The sequence below is a fragment of the Gordionus sp. m RMFG-2023 genome, chromosome 3, assembly GCF_954871325.1.
Source record: "Gordionus sp. m RMFG-2023 chromosome 3, tfGorSpeb1-WG-v2, whole genome shotgun sequence".
Lineage (NCBI taxonomy): Eukaryota > Metazoa > Nematomorpha > Gordioida > Chordodea > Parachordodidae > Gordionus > Gordionus sp. m RMFG-2023.
The window spans coordinates 48,354,891-48,378,619 of NC_088777.1; positions in this window are offsets into that span (position 1 = coordinate 48,354,891).

Here is a 23,729-nt window from a genome sequence, read left to right on the forward strand (position 1 = left end):
CAATTAACTAACTCACATTTTCAATGAATGCATTATTATAGCATATTGTTTGGTATGAATATGATTTTACTAATAGAATCTCCAACACTTTTTAATTACTTTTTAAAGGATAGCAGTAACTAATCCTGAAGTTGTTTTATTAGGAAAATATAATTTTACAAAACTACGTTGTTAAAACAAAAACTTTTGTGAGTTATTATTATAGGTGTATGAGTAATAATTATTGTAAGAAGCTTACAATTTATTATCCAAATTTAATTCTAGCTTAGTACAAAATTTTTGTGCTATTACATTCTAATTGCATCAGATTAAAGCTTCGTTTGTTGGGTTATTTTCAAGATGAATTCTTGTTAAGTGTACTGCAGCTTCACATCCATCGTGTACGACAATACCAAATTGGTAAGGGTTGAGGATGTGTGATGCTTCGTGTTTGATTTTTGAGGAAATATTTTACTACCAATCTGCGATAAGTGAAATCAATGCGGATGTTCTTGTTGTGCTTATGGAGTGCGGTGAGTCTGGCTCCAAAGAGCAAGGGGGTTATAAAGCTTGGTACGTCTCCTTTTAAGAATTTATTGCATAAGTTGGTAATTTTAGTGAGAATTGAAACATTTGTGCAAATCACAAATTTATTTTTATCAATTCCTGATTCATAATTATCTAATTCAATACCTAAATATATCATCTACAAATAATTTCCATATTATCAATTTCACCTCTTTAAGTAATGATTCTATTGTCGATCAAACAAATTTAATCTCGGCAATACCAAGAAGAAAATATAAAAATTGGAGTTAGAAAAAAATAGATATAGAGAAAAAAAAATAGATATAGAGAAAAAAAAAATAGATATAGAGAAAAAAAAAATAGATAAGAGAGAAAAAAATAGATATAGAGAAAAAAAAAATAGATATAGAGAAAAAAAAATAGTTATAGAGAAAAAAAAATAGATATAGAGAAAAAAAAATAGATATAGAGGAATTTTTTTTTATTTATATCCGAGAGAGAGTGAATAAAAATGAAAGATATCGCAATGTATATCAATATGTGTCTTTAATCTATAAATAAATTAAGACGCTACATTTTTAGTTAAGATAAATTTTACTGAATAATGTAAGGAATATTTGATAGTGAAATCGATTTGAAAATAGTAAATTAAATTGTACCATTACCGGCATATTGATAAAATTATATTTACAGTGAAACGATACACATGTTTAAATATACTATAAAAGGGGGTAAACAAAATAAGATTTTATTTTTAATATAATAAAGATTGAAATTAAATATGGACAAGCAATTAATTAAGAAGATTAATAGTATAGTTGATTACTAATCATTATAAAAAAAATGTGTTAAAATTTAATTCAAAATAAAAAATTAAAATACTTACATATTAATTATTTTTAATTTCTCTTAAATAATAAAAAAAAATGTTTAATATAGAATCTTTATTATCCAATAGTAATACTAATTTTTCCAATTTAAATGAAAACTCCCAATCTTCGTCGAGAATTCAAAGACCAAAAAGAATACACAAATATTGGAATAAAGAAAAAATAGATATAGTTACTAAAATGTTATCAATGCCAGAAAGAGAACAGATGAAAATTAAAAACATTGCAAAATACGTCGAAATGTCTACAGCATCAGTTCATAAATTTAGACGGGACACATTCCCAGATATAAATGGAGAACCTTTAAAAGAATATAATATTCAAAAAAGAGGAAGTAAAAAGAAAGATTCTTCCATTATTAAAAGAAGTATCATAAGCCTATTAATGGATAATAACACTTTGACTATTCAGGAGATAATAGAAAAGTTACCTCCTGGTAGTCCAAAAACAAAAACCACAATTAGTAAATATATTAAAAATATTGGTTGGTCTAAAAAAAGGGCTGGCAAGGAGCCTGATAGAAGAAATACTCCCGGGGCTATTAATATTCGTCAAATTTATTGTGCAAAGATCTTAAATATCCCAAGAGAAAATTTATATTTCTTAGATGAGACTGGAATAAACTTGCATGTTCTACCAATCTACGCCTGGGAGCCATACAATGTCCGTTCAATAATAAAAATCCCATCCTCTAAGGGTAAAAATGTAAGTATCCTTTGTACAATCGGAATTGGAGGGGTAATTCATTATCAAATAATAGACGGAGCTTATAATGGGCTATTATTCCGTGATTCTATGACGGAGCTTATTAGTATCCTACCACCAGATGCAATCATTGTAATGGATAATGCATCTATCCATAGAAGCCATCTTATCGATTCTTATAAAGGTAGGATTGAATACCTACCACCTTATTCACCTCAGTTAAATCCCATTGAAATTTTTTTTGGAGTTTTGAAAAATAAATTTAGAGCAATCAATCCCCGCCCTAATTCAAGAGATGAAATTGTTAGGAATATTATTCAACTCTTACACGGATTTATTCCTTATGATTTCCCTAACTTTTACAATCACATGCAAAGCTATTTGGAGTTGGGTTATCGCGGGCAACTGATTAATTAGGTAATCTTTATAATCGATTTGTATTAATAATTATAATATTAACTCTTTTAATTTCTAAAAAGGTAACAACATCAAATTCGTGGAACAATGGAATATTTTGATAAATTATAATTATAATATTAACTCTTTTAATTTCTAAAAAGGTACCAACATCAAATTCGTGGAACAATGGAATATTTTGATAAATTATAATTATATTTTTTATGTATTAATTATTTTATTGAAATTATTATAAAAGTTTATAGTGTTATCATATTTTTATCGAAATAAATGGATATACAAAATAGATTACATTTAAGAAATTCTAAAATATTTTCAAATATTAAAAAGACTTTTTACAAAAAATGATTTAGAATTTTAAATGAAATTTAATCAAATATCTTACTTGAGCATTCTCAAAGAAAATATAAAAAAAAATTCATTTTTCATCACAAATTATATATATGTAACACATTTCTTTTTATAAGGATTAATCAACTATTAATCTTCTTAATTAATTGCTTGTCCATATTTAATTGCAATCTTTATTCTATTAAAAATAAAATCTTATTTTGTTTACCCCCTTTTATAGTATATTTAAACATGTGTATCGTTTCACTCTAATATAATCATATTTAAAAGAAACAAGTAAATTTAACAAGTTATATTTATTTTAAATAAATTTTATTTCTATTTTAAAAAATAAAATAATAATAATGCTAATATGTATATCATCGACTGGTATATATACTGGTATATGTAACAAAACATTTAAATTAATACTCAATAAATTATTTTACAAATTTGAATAAACAACACAATATGTAACAAAACATTTAAATTAATACTCAATTAATTATTTTACAAATTTGAATAAACAACACTATTAACATTCCCCTCCTCGACAAAGCATCAAGTTGCTGCTCAGAGGGCGCATAAGTCTGTCTGATGGCGTGAGTCCATACGTTTTTGTAGGTTAGAAAAGTTGCTGTACGTTATCATTATTATAAGGATCAAGTTTGAATATATGGAATAAAATTTTGGAATAAAAGAATTTGGAATAAAATTTTTGAAATGTAGAATAACATAAGAATGATAAATCAAAAAAATTATATAAAATTTCGCGTTTTTTTTTTAAAATTTTGCGTTTTATATTTTATTAGTAGCGTTTTAATATTTAATTAGTAGCGTTTTAATATTTAATTTATTTTTATTTATTTTCAATCTCCTAGGTTAAAATATGCAAATATTATGCACATTTCCCTCTCTTAAAAAAAATTTAAATTTCACACAATATTTTTCTAAAATAATGATGTTGAATTTTTACATAACCTTTTGTCTTCAAAAGCTTTATTTCAAAAACATTTTTATCATATTAAGTATTACTTATAAGGGTTATGTAAATCTATCATGTGATTTAAACCTTTTAATTCATGTTTTAATTACATTTTAATATATTTAAAATTAAAGTTTTATCTTCTTGTTTAGGATTTTTAATGGTTTATTTTTAATTATATCTAAAAATTCATCTTTAGGTTTAATTAATTTACAACAATTGGTCATCATACAAGAAATCCAAAAAAAATATCAATATTTCACTAAGAAATTAAGTAAATAATTTTTTAAGGCTTTTATGTGTTCAAATATGTCCATTATTGATTTACATTTAAGTTATTTTAATAAGTAAATTTATAACATGCCTTTATCTCGGCATAAAATTTTAATTTCAAATAACTTTTCTTCTTACGTGGATTAGAATAATAAGTGATTATCATTGGTCTCACAATATAGAATTCATAACCTAACGTCCAACTTCCATATTGGTTCTTTCTAGGTTGTCACATTAGGTTAGGTGCTGGTTATCATATTCCAGTCCAACATCCAGAGCCAGGACACCATGAAGAAAGAAGCTTTTTGCATGAAAATGCTAAGGTTTGATTCTAGTCATCTCCATAGATTAATCAATAAACACAATAGGTAGTCATCACAATAGGTAGTCATATAAATAGAGTCATCTCAATGGATTAAGCAATCGTCATAATAGGTAGTCACCACAATAGGTAGTCATATAAATAGAGTCATCTCAATGGATTAAGCAATCGTCACAATAGGTAGTCAAATCAATAAATAAGGTAGTCATCACAATTTCGAATTTAATTTAATTTTTACTTTTTTTATTTTAATTTTAGGCAAATTTTATATTTTCTTCTTTTTTTTTAACAAAAACGTAACGGGCGCCATAAAAGAAACAAATAATTTTTAACAATTAGATTAAATTTTATTTCTACTTTAAAAAATAAAATAATAATAATTATAATATGTATATCATCGACTATCACAGTCATTGGTAAAGTTATGAATTGTATCAAATTTCTAAATACGATTAAATATTTAGATTTTTATGTTTTGGAAGGGGAGGGACCACCTTTATGTGGTCTAGATTGGATCAAAGAATTTGATTTGATTAGATTCAATTTTGATTTTAATACTAAAGAGTTAGGAGATAGGGTAAATTTTGTAACTTTTAACAATCCTTGTAAAAATAATGACAGATTTGATAGAGGAAATTTGGTTATTCAGTCAATGTTTATTAAAAAAAATTGTTATGATTTTAATTATGATATTAATAATTTAGTTAAAAGGTTTGATTGTGTTTTTAATAATAAAATAGGCAAAGTAAAACATTTAAAAATAAATATTTTATTAAAAGATAATTTTAAACCAAGATTTTTGAAGGCCAGGAGAGTACCGTTTGAATTAGAAGAAGAGTTAGGTAACATTCTAGAACAATGGTGTCAACAGGGCATAATAACCCCTGTTATATTTTCCCAATGGGCGACACCATTAGTTTTGGTTAAAAAGAAGGATAATGCTTTGAGAGTTTGTGCTGACTTTAAGGTCACTGTTAATCCACAGTTAGAAAGGTTTGAATATCCGCTGCCAAGGATAAGTGACATTATTGCTAAGGTCGGAAAAGGCAGATTATTTTCAAAAATAGACTTTTCCTCGGCTTATTTGCAAATACCTATTTCTAAAGAAACTTACAAATTTTTAACCGTTTCAACCCATAAAGGTCTTTTTCAATTTAATAGATTACCTTTTGGACTTACAGTGTCGACTGCTTATTTCCAAAAGACCATGGATAAAATTTTTGCTGACATTAACGGGGTTATGTATTATTTAGATTTTTTATTAATTTTTGGTAAGGATAAGGAAAATCATTTAAATAAATTGAAAAAGGTATTTCAAAGAATGATGGATTTTGGTTTGATTGAAAATATTTAAAAAAAGTGAATTTTGCAAAGAGAGTATTAAGTATTTAGGTTATTTGATAAGTGACAAAGGTATACATCCAATTAAAGAAAAGATTGATCCGATAAGTACCATGAATGAACCTAAGAGTAAGGAAGAATTGCATTCGTGGTTGGGTCTGATGAATTATTATTCAAGGTTCATAGAAGGTTTTTTTAAATTGGCATCTAATTTATATGAATTGCTTAAAAAGGGTAAAAAAAATTTTGGGGGAATTAATGAAAAAACTAGTTTTGATGAGATTAGAGAAAGATTGTGCAATGCACCAATTCTTGCACATTATGACAGAAGTAAAAATTTATTTATTTCTACTGATGCTTCTAATAAAGGTATGAGTGCTGTTTTATTTCATGTTGAAGAGGATGGTCTTGAAAATGAGTTTATGTCAAAAGCATGGACGGGTGCTGAGAAAATATATTCGATTATCGAGAAAGAAGGATTGTCGGTTGTTGTGGCTGTTAAGAAATGGAGGGAATATGTAGTAGGGAGGAATTTTAAAATTTTTACGGATCATAAACCTCTAGTTAATTTGTTTGGAACAGATCCGGTTAAACTTTACAATATGTCGCCAAGGCTACAGAAATAGGCTTTTTGTTTAGCCGGATTTGATTTCGACATTAATTACAGGAGGGGTAAAGATCTATTTATTGCTGATGGTTTATTTAGGTTAATAAAGGAAGATGTTATTTGTTTTTTTAATATTTGAAAATGATTTAAATGACCAGAGAATTTTGAATAATTTAGATATGATATGAAGAGAGACTTTGGAAGATTTAGAACTTATCAAAGTTAAACAATTTATTTTGAATGAAGCGGGAGATTTCACACAGATTAAAGTATATATGGAGTTAGGTAAGTTGTTGTTTATTAAAAATGATTGTATTTTTAAGCGAGGCAGATTGTTATCCCCCAATCGCTAAGAAAAGAGATTCTAAATGTTCTTCATGAGGGACATATAGGTTTGTCTAGGATGATTGATATTATGGAAAGATATTTTTGGTGGCCCGGGGTTAAAAGAGACATCAAGGAAATGGTTTTTAGGTGTAATATGTGTATGGTAAATGCTCCAAAATTACCAAGGGTTAGAAATAATCATTGGGTAGATCCGAGCAGACCCTGGTATTGTATTTTTATTGATTTTTTTGGACCCATTAAGAATTATTATGGATTAGTAATAATTGATGGGTACTCTCGATGGCTTGAGATTATCAAGGTTAAAAATATTACTACGAATACCACGATTATGGTATTAAATAATATTTTTTCTAGATTTGGTTACCCGGTAGAGTTGGTTTCTGATAATGGACCAGCTTTTAGGTCGTATGATTTTAAAAATTTTCTATTAAAAAAAGGTATAACACATATATTTACTCCTGCATACCATCCGTCTTCAAATGGTATGGCTGAAAGAGCGGTACGCTCAGCTAAGGATATGATTTATAAATTAGGTGGTTGGGATGATAGGTTATTGGAAGATGTGTTATTGAATTATCGCAATACCACACATTCGGCAACCAAAACTTCACCTGCTTTTAGATTATTCGGCAGGGAACTAAGATGGAAATGGAGTTTTTTGAAGGACAGTGACTGTGATATACGACCTAAAATTAAAAGAATAAAGTTCAGAGAATTAACATTTGGCAATTCTGTTTTTGTCAAAGTAGGCGTCAATCAAGAATGGCGTGTAGGGATAGTTATTGGGAGAATCAGTAATGTTATTTGGGAAATTAAAATAGATAATAAGGTGGTGCTAGCGCACATTGATCAAATCAGAAATTTGTGACTGTCACTTATAGTTTTAATATAAAAACATTACAAAAAATTGTAAATATATATTTGATATGCTAACCCCTTCCCAGTCTTTTCCTATTATCAGCTGTTAATTACACAATAACAGTATCATTTCCCCTTTATACATATATTTTCAAATCAATATAATACCTAAACCGTCCCCTCATTATTACCCTATGTTGTCCTATTTAATTAACCAATTCTTTATATGAAATTTTATTCCGAATATATTTAGTGATGATTGGCCTCCGATAATGTTAATTGTATCTATAGATAGTGTAATCTATACCTTTGTTAAGGGTAATTACATAAAAAAACTATCATGTACAACTATGGTGCCATTTCCCCATTAGTAATTTTCTTCATTATATGAATTTTATTCCAAATATATTGATTGATTATTGGACACCTATAGTGTTAAGTGTACCTATAGATAGTGTAATCTATACCTTTGTTAAGGATAATTACATAAAAAATATCATGTACAACTATGGTGCCATTTCCCCTTTATACATATATTTTCAAATCAAAATAATACATAATCGTCCCCTCATTATTACCCACTTGACTAACCAATTTGTTTTTTTTGTTTATGGTCAAAGTTTGTTATAGTTCTTGTTACATTTGAATATTTATTATTGTAAGATATATTTAAAGGTCACCTTATATTTGTATATTATATTATTCCGAAATGTAATAATATATTATCGAGGTTAATCAAATTGCATATTATTAGAAGTTAAATTGGATAATTATATAAATGTATATATACCAAAAAAATTACAAATAAAAGTATTATAGTTTTTTAAAAAACATAATCGATATAATAGTTCTTTTTGCATTATTGTTATTATTTTCTTCTTAAAAGTAAATCTAAATTACCTCCCGCATGCCAAGCGAGCTTTTATTCCCTATAAATTGTAGTTTCTTTCACTTTTTATATCAATATTTTTTTTATATATTTTTTTTTTGGAGGTGGTGCATGTTGCATAATATATTATTTAATTTAATCGATATTACTTTTTACACTTACAAAAACATTCACTAAATAATATATTATTGTATTTTTATATACGAAGCCTTTAGCCACAATTGATTGACCATAAATTGATTTACGATAGATATATTTATACAGATTTTGTGTAAAAAAAAAGATATATAATTGAGAAAACGAATTCAATTGTATTTTAAAAAGAACATATAATTTTTACGTTAAAAAGATAAACGATTTTCTTTATACGAAAAATAATTTTGTTCATTATGTTTTATTACTAAATAAAGAAACCAGACTTACAGATTCTTACAGTGGCGTCACTAGGGGGGGCGCAGGGGCTCAAGCCCCTGAAAAATTTGAATAGCCCCCTGAAGCAAAAAATTTTTTTTTAATGGTTCCTTAATATCCCCTTAAACTGGAACTTTTTTTGATTGTCCCCTGTTTATTATAATTCTATTAAGTAATATATAGATTTAATTTTATTATTTAAAAATTAATAAGACTATCTAAATTTTATTAGATTAGATTAATACATATAAATTATATTTTCACTATGTCAGCTTGCAATCAAATTCTTTGTTAAAAATAAAATATCAATATCATGCATAATGTTTAAATATCAATTTAGCATTAACAGTTGAAGTTTAATTGATTTTTATTAATTAAATTATTATATAACCCTAATTAAGTAAATATAAAGATTTATTAATTGAAAATTAACAAATTTAATATTGTAAGCCGAGTTTAAAATCACTATTTAAATAAATGACTTTGCGATTTAAAAATTTATGCATTAAAGACTTTATGAAAATAACTAAAGATAAAAGTAGCAATAATCATTCTTATTCTACTACTTATTCTGTTTAGCGCAAATATTCTTTTGGTTGCGTCACTGAATAATGTAAGGAATATTTGATAGTGAAATTGATTTGAAAATAGTTAATTAAATTGTACCATTACCGGCATATTGATAAAATTATATTTAATATAATCATATTTAAAGTAATATTATTACACTATCATTTATAATGTATTGTTTTTATTTCAGTTTAACTAAAAAGCTTAATATATTTAAAATATATAATCTTATAACATTCAATCCGCAAGTTGGCGTTTTATTTTTTAAAAAATTTAAATTTATTTTTTGCTTTGTATATTTCTAGAAATTATATTAACATTATTACTTAAAAATAATCTTTAAATTTATTATCTACAAATGAAATTGACTGAAACAAATTACTTTTTAAATTGCTAAATTTAAAATATACTTTTTTTTAAAATTAATTGCAAATGGTTAAGTTTTAACGGTTATCTATGTTTAATTCTAAAAGCCTAAATTAAAACTAAGTTAATATGATAATTTTTTTATAATTTTGGTCTACTTGCTGTTGCTATTGATATTTTTCCTTACAACGGGCTTACTTGCTATTAATATTTTGTCTAATATATTGCTTGCCATTAATATATTTATTACATTACATAGATTAATTATATTGTTCCTATGTAATAATATCCTTCTAAATGTTTATCAGAGACCTGTAGTGCACCCAGGCCCAGCCCATATATATAAAAGCCGAATTTTTTAAATAACCATTATTAGCTATAAAAATTATGAATAAATGCAATATATTTTAAAAAAATTCGGGCCGGGCTTGAAAATATAATACTTTAAAAAACCTGGCTGAAATTTATTTAAAATCCGGGCTGGGCCAAATTGTACCACTGCAGGTCTCTGAATACAGGGTAAGATATTATTTTTATAATAAACTTTAAACAGGTGTGTTTTTATTTTTGCTATTACTAACAAAATAAATGACGGCCCATATATAATGTTAATATATAACAAAACAGACTAAAAAACTATATAATCTAAAAAAATTTACATGGTATATATTTTACTGTATTTTGTTTTGCATTTATTTTATAACTTAATTTTTTTTTAAAATACAATTTTATTATTATTTTTAAAAATGTTTAAAATACGACAAATTTTGTCTAGTAAATATAATTTCATTTTTATCAATTCCTGATTAATAATTATTAATTCAATACCTAAATATATAATCTAAAAAAAATACACATATTATCAATTCCCCCTCTTTAAGTAGTGATTCTATTGTCGATCGAACAAATTTAATCTAAGCAATACCAAGAAGAAAATATAAAAACTGGAATAAGAAAAAAAATAGATATAGCGAATACATCTCTACCCGAGAGAGCGCCAAAATGAAAGATATCGCAAAGTATAAAGATATGTTTTTAGTCTATAAATAAATTAGGACGCGAAAGTTTTTTCAAAATCATAGGAGATCCTTTGAAAGATTATGTAATTGAAAAGATATATTAAAATTACTTTAATACTAATTAATAAATATAATCACAAATGAGAGGAACATTTCTTCATTATGGTTAATAAAAACTTATGTCAAAAATAAGACATAAGAAAATTGAATGAATGAAGTAGATTTATTTTACATACATCAAAATTTAATCATCAGTGCAAATTTTTTTAAAATATTGGCGCATTCGCAAAGAAAATTAAATTTTTATTTATGAACTATATTGATTTTTAAAATAAATTTTTCAGAAATATCCGATTTCCAAAATTAAAGAGAATCATGGATGAGTTCAAACTGTTTCAGGACTGTTATGTCTGTATTGAAGAGGAAAAATATGACAATACTTTAAGTTTTCTTTTTTATTTAAAATTACTATGTGTGTAAAATAATAAATATTTTCTAATATTATTATTAATAGGAATTTGAATACGGAATTTATTGTAAGGTTATAAAGTTTTTAAAACAGTAAAATAAAATAATTATAGGCAAATTAAAAAGCGAAAATAAATTATATATTTTCATTTAAATTGTTATATTTGCGCGGTGTTGTTAATATAATTCTGAGATAAAAAAGTCTTTCAAGACTAGCTTGGCTACAAAATTGTCTATGAAAATTTAAAAATTTAATATTATAAAATTAAAATATAAAATTCATAAAGGTATATGCCATTTTTTAATTTATTATAATGATAAAATTTATATTAAACAATTGGTGTACATTATATAATTTATTTTCCATGAGGATTGTAATATGTATAAGTATATTAAGATTTGTATAATATAATAAAATATCTTTTTATAATAATTTTTTACGTATATAATTTATAAATAAATTAATACAAAAACAATATATTATAAGATAAGATATTTTTGTAATTTTTATTTATTTTTAACAACAGTTTGGAGGTCCATGATTATTCCACAATTGAGGTTAAGATATTTGAGTTGGGATGCAATTAATACTTAAAAAATGTAAACTTTATACCTTTAGTTTTCTTTATTGGTGTAAAAAAGTGTTTTATGTTAGAACCAAGGTAGGTTTTACTCATCTTGATCTGAAGAAAATGTACAATTGGCAATATATTCTTTATTAAAATAAATTATAATATTAATATGAATAAATTTTCATACAATGATTGATTCAATGTTAATTAGATTAATAATCTTGAGTGAAAGTTTAATAACGAAAATATAAAATAAAAATGAAGGAATTTGGTGGTTGATGTGAATCAAATACTCAGCTCTGATTTATAAAATGTAAAAAATAAATAAATGTTTAATTTTATAATACAATAAAATATGTATTTTCCATATATTTTTTATAAAAAAACGTAGCTCGAAATAAATAAAATGCCTTACTGTTACTGGTTACCTCTAGAAGAAGTAGCTAATGGCCTTCCGTTGCTTTAAAAAATGTAACGCCGTTAGTAACGATGTTGTTTTAGAATAAATTTTTTTATTTAAAGGTTTCGTTTCTTTTCTTGAGGTTTTCTCTAAAAGTTGTCAAAAACTAATTAAAGTTTTCAAAAATTTTACATTATAAATTATTTTGTACTCCATTAAAAAATGGCTCGTTACTTGTTTTTCGATAAACTTCTAAAAATGTTTTCGAGCTATATATTTTTGACTTGCACCAAGAGTCAAAAAAACGGGTATAACGATAAATTAGGAATAGAATAAAAGACTCGGTCGGACCTAATTATTTTTAAAAAAAATAATTGAACCGGGGCGGGTATGGACTTGATATATAAAAATTTCAGAACTTGAAATTAAAAATTTTTAGAAAAAAAAATCTTCGAATATATTATTATTTTTCTAAAAAAAGACTTTTAATCTAATTTTACTTTAAAAATGTCAATTTTTTTGCACACAATAATATCTTTTATTAATAAAAAAAAACTTTCCAAAATGAAATCAGAATATATATTTTATTTTCAAACTTTTGAAAAATTATTAAAAAAAATAATGTTTCTATTTAAATATTTCTCTTAAAAATAAATATTTTTTGATTATAGAATACCTATCTTATCAAATTGTATACAATTTTGCGTTTAACCTTTGAGTCATTCATAATTTAAATAAAAAATATATGGAAAAACTCATATAAATTATATTTGGTTCAAAGGTTCATGGCTAAATTGTCTGAAAATCATAGAGCAGATATTTCAAACATAGTGGAATTCATTTTCAATTAAAATAAAAAGAACGCAAAAAAATGATTCTAAGTTGAAAAATAACACATAACTGGAAAAAACACATTGATTCTAATCTAACATATATTTAATATTGTTTCGTTATTATTATTTGAAAATGTTCCGGTGTTTATTCCCATTAGATTCTTTTTCAATAATTTTGACTTAGGTTCCATTCCCAAAACGTTGCTCTTTTCCAGTTATCGACTATAAGTGCAATAGTAAAAGTTTTTATTTTTCAAAGTTGATATAACCTTTTCAAGTATAAATCAAATTTTTCCTCCGCGCACATTTTTAATGATTTGAAGATTGTTTCATAGGAAAAATTTTATTTGCATATACTCTATTTTTGAAATGCTTAACAGATTTTCTTAAAAGTGATACAACTTCCTCTCTGTAACCAGGATTAATGAGGGGATTAAGATAGAACATAAGTATAACGTACATATATTCCATCGAAGTACAAATACTGAAAGCCAATTCTTCATGGTCAGATAGAATATGAGGTTTCATTAAGTGGATGTATAGTATGTATAGGGGCTTCGGAAATAGGAAAAAAAATATACCAACATATTTATGAGCACCATTCTTTTATTTATATTGTATTCTGTACATTTATATTTTATTTTGAGTTCTTGAGCATCCATCAAATTTGGGGGACTTGTAGTCCTATCGTATTTGAGAGTCTTTATGGAATCGTTGGCTTTAACATTTACACTGATAACGTTGGGGAATGTTAATATGGAATTCATCTCAACTCTCTCTTGTTTTTGCTTTAACAATTTAAGGTTAGATTTATATTTCAGCAACTTCTTTCTATGCTTCAAGGCAGTGGCGTAAGAAATTTTCCTTAGAGGGGGTCCATACATATAAAAGCCTAGGGGGCGAAGCCCCCAAGACCCCTTTAACGGGCCTTCGGCCGGGTTTATCTTAAAAATCAATAACCATATCTTCGATAATATATAATAAATATATTTTTTAAATGCATCGTAGATTATTCTCAATGACTTTATAATAATAGTACCCAGAATAATTTCAATAGTAATATAATATACTTTCACAAACATCAAAACCAAAAAATATATATATTAATGGTATTTATTTGATATAAAATAACTTTTAAGTCTTTTGAACGTATAATCTAAAAAATATTTTGCTCTGGGAGGGGTCCAAACCCGAAAACCACCGCCGTAGCTACGCCACGGCTTCAAGGACCAGATAAAAATATTGATCATACTTACTGGTAAGAATTTTGTCAAAAATTCTTTCAGGAGTCCATACGTTATCCAAGCGTTTTTCTCCCATAATATTTTGTGGGGTAAAAAATGTGGCGGATAAAACATGTAGGTGGCAAAATCCATGTCACAAATATCAACCTTGACCACTTGGAACCATCAAGCAGTAGATAAGTACCATATTAGTACATAAACAAAGCATCCTAAGATCATAAATTTGATCCTACGCATGGTGAAATGTTGCCTGTAAAAGATGGGATATAATATGGCTATTATTTGTAAAAAGGCGAATAGGACGTATATGTTGAAGGAGAGGTTAAAAAAGATCCTGGATAGTGGGAATACTATATTAGCTAGGAAATGTCTCAAAGCTTTACCATACCAAAATTTCCATCGCCAATATTTTTATAAACTTTTTAGCAAAGGATACCATAACATAAATTTCAAGGAGACCAGATTTATAGAGTAAAAGGTTTTCATCAAAATTACTCTTACATATTTCGACTTATCCTTCCAGGCTGTATAAAGTGCCATCGCATTACCTATTACGCCCATTATCCATACAAACAAATTAAAGATCCTTTGTATAATCCAAGCGTTTCGAAAGTCTTCAAAGACTTGCAATGATACCGGTGTTATTATAATATTTGTCCAAGAATGTGTGTTGATTTAAATTTAATGATAAAAAATGGTTGACGTATGATACGTTTTCTGTAGAGTTTGAAATCATATTTAAATTAATCAAAAATATAAATTCAAAAGAATGAAGATGAATTTATAAAAAAAAATACCCAATAAGAATCAAATAAAAAAATTATGAGTTATTTTTTTAATAAAAATTTTATATATTTTTTTTCTTCTAAAATGTATTAAAAATCCAAAATAAAAATTATTACAATTTACTTTTACAATATTTTTTATATTTTAGTCTTAGCCGATTTAATCATATATGTATACGTTTTAATATGATTAATTTATAACGTCAAGGGATCTAAAATATATCTTAATTATTTTTATTTTCTTATTTCTATTGCCCCATTTTTATTTTATTCCCTCCCATCTCCTCTCATGACATTATTTGGCAAGATACTTTATGACTAAGAGACAATTTATCAGATTAACACTTCTTGGAGATTATTTTTTATTACGGCGATATTAAAAAGATATTAAATAGATCATTCATAATCATAATATTGATCTAATTTCTAATTTTAAAAAATAATTAATTTAGATAAAGACACAAATTTAATTAATTATAACGAAATTTATAAGAGATTCAGGCCAGATCACAAAATGGCCAAAATCATTTTTACTCACGTGGCATATGTTTATAAAAGTCGAATATTTTCTTTTATAGAAATAAATATTTGTTTATTTTAAGAAAAGGTAAAAAATATTTTGTGAGTTAGGTCATATGTTTACAAAAATTAGGTATAAATACAAACCTGATCTGTATCTATACAAAAAAAATTTTTTTTCGCAATATCCGGGATATCCCTAACTAAAATTTCAAAATACGAAAATAAAAATTTAATTAGTAGAAATTTTTTTTAGTAAATTGTAAATAGGCCATGGCCCATCGGTATCATGCTAAGATTTTTGGCGACCTTAGCCCAACAAAAATGTGACAAAAATATATTAATTTTACGTTCAACTTCGCCGCGGATTCGCAGTAACTGTGAATGCGGTGTTAGAACGAAAATGAATATGTAGACCCTCCCCAATATTCTTAAGATTAAAAAAATATCACAAAATAATAAATTAGATTTATCATTTCTAAAAATGATAAATTGGGTACTCCAAATGAAATAATATAAATATTTTTAAAATACGTAAATTTACCAACATAACGGAAATAATTTTTAATTTAAAAAAATAAAATATCTCCTATGTAATGACTAAATTATTAAATATAATAATTTGTGATGATTGAAAAATTTCCGAATAAAATATAAAATAAGTGAATGAAATGTATTATCATTATTATTATAATGTATAAGTGTATATTTCAATTTTCTTTTATAATGATATCTCTAGAAATTTACGATTTTCTTATAGATTATTCTAATAGTATCCATAATATCTTTATACACCCTGCAAGTGTTGTTATGGTTCGATTTTTGCCGATTTTTAAAAAACCACTAACTCAATATTTTAACCAAAAAAATATTGCCTAAGCCTTAATGCTTCGTTAATAGATGTATAAATCTTTGTGCTATCAATGACCAAAATCTTCAGAGTTGCCTAATATTTTCCTGGCCAAAAAATATTGAGTAAAGTTTATACCCCACATAAAAACTCCACTAGAAAAGTAATTATAAAAAAAAAAAGGTATAAATTGGATATTTTGTAAAATAATTAAAATATTCATAAAAAGACCGATTCGCCTATCTGTACCGGTCTAATCCTTTACATTCAGTTTACCAATTTAGTCCATGCGTGACAGGTCTTTATCTTATTTGGTTATTGCAAATCAAAATTTTCGACAATGTCAAAAAAATATATATTTTTAAGATCATATTATTTTTACCAAAGCGAAGCTTATTATTATATTTAATAATTTATTTGTCATTGATAAATTTAGTTATTTTTATTTTTTTAAATTAATATTTATTTCCGTTATGTTAGTAAATTTATGTATTTTAAAAATATTTATATTATTTCATTTCGAGTTCCCCCAATTTATCATTTTTAAAAATGACGAGTCTAATTTATTATTTTGCGAATTATTTTTAAAGCTTAGGAATATTGGGGAGTGTAGAGCGCCTCCGTATACATTTTCGTCTAAACATTGCATTCACAGTTACTGCGAATTCGCGACTAAGTTACAAAAATGAACGTAAAATTAATATATTTTTATAACATTTTTGGTGGGCTAAGGTCGCTAAAAATCTTAGCATAGCCTCGATAAGCCATGGCCTATATATGACAATATATAAATATACTAATTAAATTTTTATTTTCGCATTTTGAAATTTTAGTTAGGGATAGGTTGCAGAAATTGTTTTGCCCATTTTATGATCCGTCTCGAATCTCTTATAATTTCCTTATAAATAATTAATTTTGTGTCAATTATCTGAATAAATATTTTTTTAAAAAAATTAGAAATTAGATCAATAATATGATTATGAAAGGTTTTTTAATATCTTCTTAATATCGCCGTAATAAAAGATCATCTCCATGAAGTGTTAATTTGATAAATTGTCTTTTAGTCATAAAGTATCTTTCCAAATGATGTCGTGCGAAGAGATGGAAGGTAATAAAATAAAAATGGGGCAATAGAAATAAGAAAATAAAAATAAATAAGATATATTTTAGATCAATTGACGTTATACATTAATCATATTAAAACGTATACTTATATGATTAAATCGGCTAAGACTAAAAATTAAAAAAATATTGTAAAAGTAAATTGTAATAATTTTTATTTTAGATTTTTAATACATTTTAGAAGAAAAAAAATATATATAAAATTTTTATTAAAAAAATAACTCATGATTTTAATATTTTCCGATTAATTTAAATATGATTTAAAACTCTACTGAAAACGTATCATATGTCTACCCTTTTTTATCATTAAATCAACACACATTCTTGGACAAATATTATAATAACACCGGTATACATTGCAAGACTTTGAAGACTTTCGAGAAGTTTGAATTCTACATAAGGATTTTTAATTTGTTTATATGGATAATGGGCGTAATAGGTAATGCGATGGCACTTTATGCAGCCTGGAAGGATAAGTCGAAATATGTAAGAGTAATTTTGATGAAAACTTTTTACGCTATAAATCTGGTCTCCTTGAAATTTATGTTATGGTATCCTTTGCTAAGAAGTTTTGCAAAATATTGGCGATGGAAATTTTGGTATGGTGGTAAAGCTTTGAGACATTTCCTAGCTAATATAGTATTCCCACTATCCAGGATCTTTTTTAACCTCTCCTTCAATATATACGTCCTATTCGCCTTTTTACAAATAATAGCCATATTATACCCCATCTATTACAGACAACATTTCACCATGCGTAGGATCAAATTTATGATCTTAGGATGCTTTGTTTATGTACTAATATGGTACTTACCCACTGCTTGGTGGTTCCAAGTGGTCAAGGTTGATATTTGTGACATGGATTTTGCCACCTACATGTTTTATCCGCCAAATTTTTTACTCCTCAAAATATCATGGGAGAAAAACGCTTGGATAACGTATGCACTCTTGAGAGAATTTTTGACAAAATTCTTACCAGTAAGTATGATCTTTATTTTTAACATTTGGTCCTTGAAGCATAAGAAAAAGTTGCTGAAATATAAATCTAATCTTAAATTGTTAAATCAAAAACCAGAGAGAGTTGAAATGAATTCCACATTAACATTGCCCACCGTTATCAGTGTAAATAATAGAGCCAACGATTCCATAAAGACTCTCAAATACGATAGGACTACAAGTCCCCCAAATTTGATGGATGCTCAAGAACTCAAAATAAAATACAAATGGACAGAATACAATATAAATAAAAGAATGGTGCTCATAAATATGTTGGAATATTTTTTTTTCCTATTTCCGAAGCCTCTATACATACTATACATCCACTTAATGAAACCTCATATTTTATCTGACCATGAAGAATTGGCTTTCAGTATTTGTACCTCGATGGAATATATGTACGTTATACTTACGTTCTACCTTAATCTCCTCTTTAATCCTGGTTACAGAGAGGAAGTTGTATCACTTTTAAGAAAATCTATTAATCATTTCAAAAATAGAGTATATGAAAATAAAATTTTTCCTATGAAACAATCTTCAAATCATTAAAAAGGTAGGGGGAGGATAAATTTGATTTTTACTTGAAAAAATTATATCAACTTTGAAAAATAAAAACTTTGACTATTGCACTTATAGTCGATAATTGGAACAAAGGGACGTTTTGGGAAGTTACCTAAGTCAAAATTATTGAAAAAGAATCGAATGGGAATAAACACCGGAACATTTCCAAATAACAATAACGAAACAATCTTAAATATATGTTAGATTAGAGTCAATGTGTTTTTTTCCGGTTATGTGTTATTTTTTTAACTTAGAATCATTTTTTGCTTTCTTCCTATTTTTTAAATTTAGAAATCTGAATTTAACGAATGAATTCCACTATGTTTGAAATATCTGCTCTATGATTTTCAGACAATTTAGCCATGAACCTTTGAACCAAATATAATTTATATGAGTTTTTCCATATATTTTTTATTTAAATTATGAATGACTAAAAGGTTAACCGTAAAATTGTATACAATTTGATAAGATAGGTATTCTAAAATCTAATAATATTTATTTTTAAGAGAAATATTTAAATAGAAACATTATTTTATTCAATAATTTTTCAAAAGTTTGGAAATAAAATATATATTGTTTTTTTATTTTGGAAAGATTTTTTTTTATTAATAAAAGATATTATTGTGTGCAAAAAATTTGACATTTTTAAAGTAAAATTCGATCAAAAGTCTTTTTTTTTAGAAAAATAATAATATATTCAAAGATTTTTTCTTCTAAAAATTTTTTTTTTTTCAAATTCTAAAATTTTTATATATCAAGTCCATACCCGCCCCGGTTCAATTATTTATTTTTTTTAAATTAGGTCCGAGTCTTTTACTCTATTCCTAATTTATCGTTAGACCAGTTTTTTTCACCCTTAGTCCAAAATGTCAAACATATATAGCTCGAAAACATTTTTAAAAGTTTATCGAAAAACAAGTGACGAGCCATTTTTTAATGGAGTACAAAATAATTTATAATGTAAAATTTTTGAAAACTTTAATTAGTTTTTGACAACTTTTAGAGAAAACCTCAAGAAAAGAAACGAAACCTTTAAATAAAAAAATTTATTCTAAAACAACATCGTTACTAACGGCGTTACATTTTTTAGAGCAACGGAAGGCCATTAGCCACCTTCTTCTAGAGGTAACGAGTAACAGTAAGGCATTTTATTTATTTCGAGCTACGTTTTTTTATAAAAAAAATATGGAAAAATCATATTTTATTGTATTATATAATTAAACATTTATTTATTTCTTACATTTTATAAATCATTTAAGCTGAGTGTTTGATTCACATCAACCACAAATTCCTTCATTTTTATTTTATATTTTCGTTATTAAACTTTCACTCAAGATTATTAATGATTAACATTGAATCAATCATTGTATGTAAATTTATTCTTATTAATATTATAATTATTTTAATAAAGAATATATTGTCAATTGTACATTTTCTTCAGATGAAACTGAGTAAAACCTATATTGGTTCTAATATAAAACACTTTTTTACACCAATAAATAAAACTAAGGAGTATAAAGTTTACATTTTTTAAGTATAAATTGCGTCCCAACTCAATTATCTTAACAATTGTGGAATAATCATGGACATCCTCCAAACTGTTGTTAAAAATAAATAAAAAATAATTACAAAAATATCTTATCTTATAATATATTGTTTTTTAAAAATTATTATAAAAAGATATTTTATTATATTATACAATTTTAATATACTTATACATATTACAATCCTCATGGGAAAAAAATTATATAATGTGCACCAATATTTTAATATAAATTTTCCATTTAATTAAAATAGTGAACATTATTATAATAAATTAAAAAAGGCTTTTACCTGCCTTTATGAATTTTATATTTTAATTTAATAATATTAAATTTTTAAAGTTTCATAGACAATTTTCTAGCCAAACTAGTGTTGAAAGACATTTTTTGCATTTCAGAATTATATTAACAACACCACGCAAATATAACAATTTAAATGAAAATATACAATTTATTTTCGCTTTGATTTGCTTAATTTAATTTTATTTTTTTTTGTATTATTTAAACACTTTATAACCATAAAACAATATCCGTAATTAAATTCCTATAAATAATAATATTAGAAAATATTTATTACTTTACACACATAGTTATTTTAAATACAGTGTTGTGATGATTTAATGAAAGATATTTACGATTTAATTAAAACACATGCATATATAATTATATTCTTTACAAATGTACAACAAAAGAAATAATAAAAGAAATTTCAATAATGCCTTTTCTATATTTTAATTAGTTTTGCAAATATTATCATTTAATATGAATGGGTTTAAATTTAATCGTCAATATGTTCCAATAAATCATCACAACACTGTAAAAAGAAAACTTAAAGCATTGTTTTTCCTCTTCAATACAGACATAACAGTCCTGAAAGAGTTTAAACTCATCCTCAATTCTCTTTTATTTTGATCGAAATAATGCTAAAACTTATAATAAATTTTAATAAATTGGTCTCAATTTTTATTTCTATTGTTAGTCTCTAATAAAGAAGATACAACTACTCACTGGTTTGGCGGGGAGAAAGAAATAAATAAAGCAAGCTAAGTAGCATATTAATTTATTCGTTTTTTAATAGCTAATAGAAAAGGCTAGATTAAAAGTAAAATGTGATATTATCAAAAAACAGGAAAATTATATATCGAAAAGGGCAACTTTAACCTATTTTTATTCAGGTTTATGCACTTTGGGAATATAAATTTGGCTTTATCTACATTAAAAATTTTTAAATACATTCTCTCTTTATATAGTATTTTATAATTTTTTGTTTTATTAATAAAATATTCTATTATTTTTCTTTTTAAAAAAAAATTAAATTCATAGTTTAAAATCAATCTTGTTTGTGATTTTATTTTAACCAATATTAATTAACATATTGAAATAACGAAATTTTTAATATAAATCATTCTATTTCAAATTATTAATAACGATATTTTCATTTTTAAAATTATCAAATTTTTTTTAGAACTTAATCATTATATAAAATTTATTATAGCCAATATATTTTAAAAAATTATAATTTCGAAAACACAATTAATAAAATAATCAGAAAATATTTAAGAGCAAAAATAATCTTGTTAATAAAAAACATTATAGGCTACATAAATCAGAATGTAAATAACATTATAATTATAGAATTAAACATTATTATTATTTAAAAAGCTAAACCATTATCGTTCATAAATGAAAATTTAAATCTTCTTGGCGATTGTGCCAATATTAAAAAAATTTTCGGCACAGGATTAAATCTCGGTGTATGTTAAATAAATCTTCTTCATTCATTCTATTTTCTTATGTCTCACTTCTGACATAAGTTTTTATTCTCTATAAAGGTAAGGTCCTCCTATTTGTGATTGTATATACTAATTATTATTGCTGCCAAAATATAAAGTAATTTTAATAGATTCTTTTCAATTACATAATCTTTCTAAGGATCTCCTACGATTTCGAAAAAATGTTTCGCGTCCTAATTTATTTATAGATTAAAGACATATCTATATACTTTGCGATATCTTTCATTTTGGCGCTCTCTCGGGTAGAGATGTATTCGCTATATCTATTTTTTTTCTTATTCCAGTTTTTATAATTTCTTCTTGGCATTGAGATATTTGTTGAATCGACAATAGAATCCATACTTAAAGAGGGGGAATTGATAATATGAGAAATTCTTTGTAGATTATATATTTAGGGGTATTGAATTAATAATTATTAATCGGGAATTGAAGAAAATGAATTGTATTATTGATGTTACTAGATAAAATTTGTCACATATTAAACATTTTTAAAAATAATAATTAAAGACAAGCGGGGAAAAGTCTTGTCTAAAATAGAATATTAGACGTCGGTCTTGAGAGGAATTAGTAGGGATTTAGCTCAATTTAAATATAATAAAATTAATTTATCAAGCGAAGATTTCTTTATTTTATCAATTAAGTATAAAAATAAAATCTGTTACTATCTCAAAAATAATTTTCTCATTTATATATTATATCTTTTTTATAAAATGTAAATCAATTCCCGTTATAAAATATAGCTGCAAACTCATATTAACAATTTAAAAGTAATATAAATTGATTCTTTAAATACAAGTAATAATAAAAAGAAAAGTTATTACAGTACACAATATGTAAAAATAATAAAATTGTATTTTTAAAAAAAATTAATAAAATAAATGTAAAAATAAAAATTACAGTAAAATATATATCATGTAAATTTTTTACATCCGTTTTGTCGTGTTTTAATATTATATATGGATCGCCTTTTATTTTGTTAGTAATATACAAAAATAAAAACACATTCTCTCATTTTTTTAAAGTTTATCATATAAAAATATCTTACCCTGTATATCCAGAGACCTGCGGTGGTACCATTTAGCCCAACCAGGATTTTTTACAAAGAAAACTGCTCTGACTCGGATTTTTTAAAATATATTGCAATTATTCTTAATTTTAGCTAATAAGAGTTATTTAATATATACGGCCCAGACCTGAGTACTTTAAA